Source organism: Bremia lactucae, linkage group LG13 (genome assembly GCF_004359215.1).
Source record: "Bremia lactucae strain SF5 linkage group LG13, whole genome shotgun sequence".
NCBI classification, from domain to species: Eukaryota; Oomycota; class Peronosporomycetes; order Peronosporales; family Peronosporaceae; genus Bremia; species Bremia lactucae.
The window spans coordinates 2,281,147-2,286,649 of NC_090622.1; positions in this window are offsets into that span (position 1 = coordinate 2,281,147).

The window sequence follows — 5,503 nt, forward strand, 5'->3', positions numbered from 1 at the left end:
ACATCAGTAACCGTGTTTTCGTATGACGATGTTAAATGTACGATTTTTAACAGGTGAGAAAAAGCCAAGAGCGGAAGTGCATATTTACCCTTCAAATAGGTGAATCTTAGTGGTATTTGTGTACCCACCATGAGCCACAATTTCCTAATGTTTGTTGTTGAAAAAGCATCTTGCTATTTAACATGAAAGTACGCATATATTGCGAAGTCATTTTGCAGACCTTCCGAGCTACTGAAGCTGGAAAGGCCTGCATAAAGGTTTCTCAATATATATGCTAGCTATCAAAAAGTAGTTGCTACCATTACGCTACTTTCATAAATACAGCGTGTGACTATATGGCTTCCCAAATGTAATTTAGGGGGTGTACGAAGGTCCCATAGGGATCAAAAAAGGAACAGTAGTCAATTTTGTGCTATAGCGGAAAAATGAAACTGTTTATTTTTAATTTGTAATTTTATTTAATCGAAATAAACATTCGGTGAGGGCCGGTTCCCTAAAAGTATTGCGTTACTTTACTATCAATTTTCTGTCCTGGCTTGCATCGCAGCAAATCGAATCTTATGTGTGAGGATTATATTGCTCAAAGCTGATGACAAGCATGTAGAGCTTGTGAAATGGCTAAATCAGCAGGTAAATATGTAGGCGGCCGCTACTTAAAGCTGCCACGCACTACCAAACACCTTTTGTGTAACGAGGTGTCCCATTATATAAGTATCAGATCCAAAACGAGTAATCATTAATACTATGTTCTATGATAGGAAATAAACAAATAAGTACAAATAAGTATCTTTATTTATTATTTGACTTAAATAGTTCCAATATTACCATATTTGGATATATTGGTGCAATAGAAGAATAGTTCTATTGATGGGTTTATTTAAGTTTCAATTAACCTCCACCAATCGTCATAAGACACGATTGTGCGGTGCGCAAGGTGGAGAGCAAAATGGCGACTACTCTTCTGCCATGCAGCGTTTGTCACCCCCGTGGGGCTCGAACCCACGACCACTGGCTTAAAAGGCCAGCGCTCTACCAACTGAGCTAGACGGGTTTCGCCCTGTCTGATTCATTTTAAGCAATTTAATTTCTCAGCACTTAATTTGGAAGACTTGGACACATAAGTAGTTATTAAAACTTTGACCAGCTTAAATACAGTTACTGCGCCTAACACTGTGCTTACGCTCGCGTTTATATGCTCCAGGCAGAACTGGTATCCATTGCAGCTTGAAGAGAGGTGCATGTCGATGCAAAAGACGTGCTTAATGGAAGTGTAAAATTTTTATGGAGTGAAGATGCTGCAGCTCATGGTTGCGATGCAGAGCAAAATGGCGACTACTCTTCTGTCATGCAGCGTTTGTCACCCCCCGTGGGGCTCGAACCCACGGGGGGTCATGGAATCATTATCAGTTGCATATTAACGTCACCAAAGTGATCGTCGCTCATGGAGTCATCACAGTGACTTCTTGTCAAAGAGGTCCAACGAGTCGAACAACCTCGTCATCACCTCTTTGGTTGTCACGTTAGAACCCAAAAGTTTAAATTACTCGGCTCCGAGTTATCCGGCAGCCTTTACAGTCGCTACTGAGTCGGACGATGACGGTGACTTGGACAAGTCACCCACGATTGGTGTAGCAGATATCTGCCACCGTCACCTGCAATGGCATCAACAGATGACAAATCCCAGTCACCTCCAGTGGGAGTAGGTAATGACGTATTCCCCATAGAAGGACGCATTAGCGTCTCTTAAAAAATTTGCATTACCAGCAGCTGCACTGATCCATGCAGCTGCAATCCTTGCGACCTCAGGCTGTGCGCACAGACTTATTCGTCGCCAGACTGATTTCTATTTAGAAATCAATAAAATATAACATCTCGAATTTTAATCAAGGGAATTGGTATTTACACCTCATTATTCGGTTATTTACACCCATGCAAAAATAAAAATATCGTCGCTGCCAACTTTAATTTTTATGAGCCAATCAGAAGCGTTATGTATTGCGTTACGCATTTTTTACATGGGCCAAAAACAAACAAACAGGGGCTAAGTTGGACAGAGACATTCCGAAGCCGCGAGACAATTACAAGTGCCTCGCGTGATCCCAACCGATCGAATGGCGAGTTCATAACTACGACAACTAACAAGGTCTTTGCCATGTACACGATTTCGAGCATTGAGTACGACATATGGGTAGAACAGACAAGCTTTACGCGGGAACGGCCCTCGGACAGGCCATTATTTGGCAACGATCAAGCAATTTTGACTCGATGTGGTTGACGCAGTTTCAAGAACAGACGGAGGCCGGGAAGGCCACGTGGATGTGGTCTTGGGCTTCTCGCGCTTTGTGCTCGTAAAGAAACTTTGCCGTATCGCGTTCTATGACAACGAGGCAAGCTGCTGGCATCATTAAGAACAAGTCTCTGAAACGCGAATTGACGTTTACGACGCGTGACGAGATTCGGCTGAGCCCACGAGGTCGCGTACATGACATTTAAATGCAAATAGAAGCTGACATGTCTGCATTCCAAAAGCCAGACAATGAACGGAAGGCAGCAAACATGGAAAGGACGTTTCAAGTCTCGACTTTGAAGCGTGTGCTTTCTCTTTCGATTTAACATTTCCACGTCAATCGAGTTCTTAATAAGGGACATTTGGTACAGGGGTTTTGGCGGAGTGCACAACTACAAGCGAAATTGTTGTCGCTGAAATATTGGAGAGAAGGTTTATGTCGAATGACGAAAAGCTGTGCACGAAGATTGGAATGCGAATTTGGCGTGACGTGCATCATCCTTTAGTGGCACCGTTGCGTTTTTGTTTCAAAGCCAGTCTTGTGTGTTTTTTAAGCTTGGTATTTTACTTGAGAACAGTCTTTACACGCATATGAATCGTTGTTACATAATAAAAGAGTATCGAGTAAAAATGTCGCTTGATTTGGAGCGCTTCAAGTTTTACGCTGTACAGACCGTACTTGCACTGTCTCATTTGCATGCGTGCGACATTGTTTATCCGGATTTGAAGCCCGATAGCATAAAGATTGAGATCGATGGAATTATTGCGCTTGTGGGTTTCGGTCTTTCAAAGACTAGTGTAAATTAATTGTCGAGCGCTCGTACGATGGCAAACTCTCCTGCGTATACAGCCCCGATTTTCTGAAACCTAAGCGCTCGCGTGGCTATGGCAAGGCTGTGGATTGTTGGTGTCTAGGCATTCTTTTGTTCGAAATGCAGCTTGCAATGCGACCGTTTCATCACGTAGCAATTGAGTGTGATTTAAAATATGTATTGTTAGTGATATTGAGTGGTAATTACCGCTTATTTACAATTCAGAATGTAGAAGATTGGACAGTAGACCCACACAACAATATTTTATCGCTTGTAAAAATATGCAAAGTGCAATAGATATTGCTTCTGGTTGGCTAATAAAAATCAAGTTGCAGCGTCGGTAATTTATTCTTGTATGGGGTAGAAAGAACCAAATGGTGGGATGGAAATATCATTTTCCTTGATCAAAATTATAATGCAAAATTACAAGGAAAGACATAATTGTATTTTCTGTCACCCTACATTAGTCAACATAGTGGGGTGAAGTAACGGGGTGCTTCGTTACATCAGTATTATTTCCTTAAAGAGTAATAGATAATACTATGTTCTTTGGAAAAAAACAACCAAAGAAGTGCAGATAATTATCTTTATTAGTAATTTGACTTAATAGTTCCAATATTACCAATTTGGAAATATTGATGCAACAAGGCATCAGCTCTATTGATTGGTTGATTTAATTTTGGAGACACGCTTGTGCGGTGCGCAGGAGGCGCCATACTTAGTTTGTCATAAGCATGATAAAGTTAGTAGTAGATAGAAGATCGTTACGTAGGAGCTTATATATAAACAGTGTTACTACTCTATTCTAAGCCTTAGTCAAGAACCTTAATGCTAAGCCCTCTTAGTTTTATAGAAACTTCCCTATATACCGTTGGGTACGTGAAGTTTCGAGGATTTCACCTACTCTGTAACCGGTGTAAGGTCAACTAGTACTTATCAGTACTAGTGAAAGGTGCCTCATTCCATTTTGAGCACAGTGATGAAGCGGTTAACCGAAGATTGTGTAACATAAGCCAAGATTAGCCCGTTACAAAATACGTCGCCATTACACAATTTCGCAGCATTCAAACAGAGAAATTGTCGATGCTAATTATCACCAGTCGATTTAATACACATTGACATTTTGGATTTGCTCTAGAAAAGGTTCACTCTTTGCTGTTCAAGTGCCTGCTCAAAAAAACATCAAAGTGACATAAATATTTTCTATGAGAAAAAATAGGTAGAGAAATACAGAATTATTATATATAGTATATAAGTTCCAATATCACTTACTTCGGTAATATTGACGCAAGTTGACATCAGCTTTATTGATTGGTTGATTAAAGTTTGGATCTACCCCGGCAATCGTCACAAAACACGATTGTGTGGTGCGCAAGTAGGCGCCATACATAGTTTGTATTACTATAATTAAGTCATAGATAGAAGATCGTTACGTAGGAACTAAATATATTCATATAATTTTTCTTATCTCTATTCTGAAGCCTTAAAACTCATTTTAAGCACCTAAAGAAGGCTATCACGCAACGCGTGAAAAGTTCGCTCATTTGAGTTCCTAGAATAGGGAGCGATCGAACGCACGAGTTCGGTAATAGGCGGTCCAGCCGTAGGCGCCATGCTGCTCACTCTGAACACAGATAAACAACATACATACCTGGTCTGTTATATTGTGAGTCATCCACTTGATGACATACACAGGAAGATGTGTTTATTAAAAGTCGTGCATACGGTCCTGTCAAGTCTCACCTGTTCCGGCTTGAACTAGAGACGCTCGACCAAGCGATCTCTATAGCGGAAAAGGAGGACTTCTGTCTTAAACAGGCTTCCGTCCACTCTGGTGCCTATCGTCCTCTGAGACAAAAAGAAAACGGAGGTCCCGAACCTTTGGATCTCTCGTATGCGGAGAGCGAGAAACCTCACTCACCTAGTTACAAGCGATTGCAAAGATGCAATTGTTGTCAGAAGACAGGCTACTACGCCTATGAGTGTAGTGCCCACGGCCAGTGCCTCAAACCTCCCGCTAGGAACTGCGAGAGACGCGGATCCGACGCTGTTGCTACATCGCAACGACGAAGCGGATCATAAATTAAACGGTCGGAGTCAGTTGGTGCGGAGCGCCCCATTGATCCAGCAACGTTAAAAGAATTTGCAGGTCTTTTGACGAAATTTGCTCCTCACACACAAACATTATGTGTAACTGCCCCCAGGGGACGAGGTTAACCTCATCACCCTGAAATTTATAGTGGAAAAAAATTGTCACTCAAGTCCCTAGTCGATTGTGGGGCGTCGAACATCTTTATTCGACGCCAATGCTAGACGATCGCAAGCTCAATTTCGTTTAGCGCGATAATCCTCTGAAAAGGGATGACAGTGTGCATAGCAACAAGTGCATTTGTATCAGCAAAAA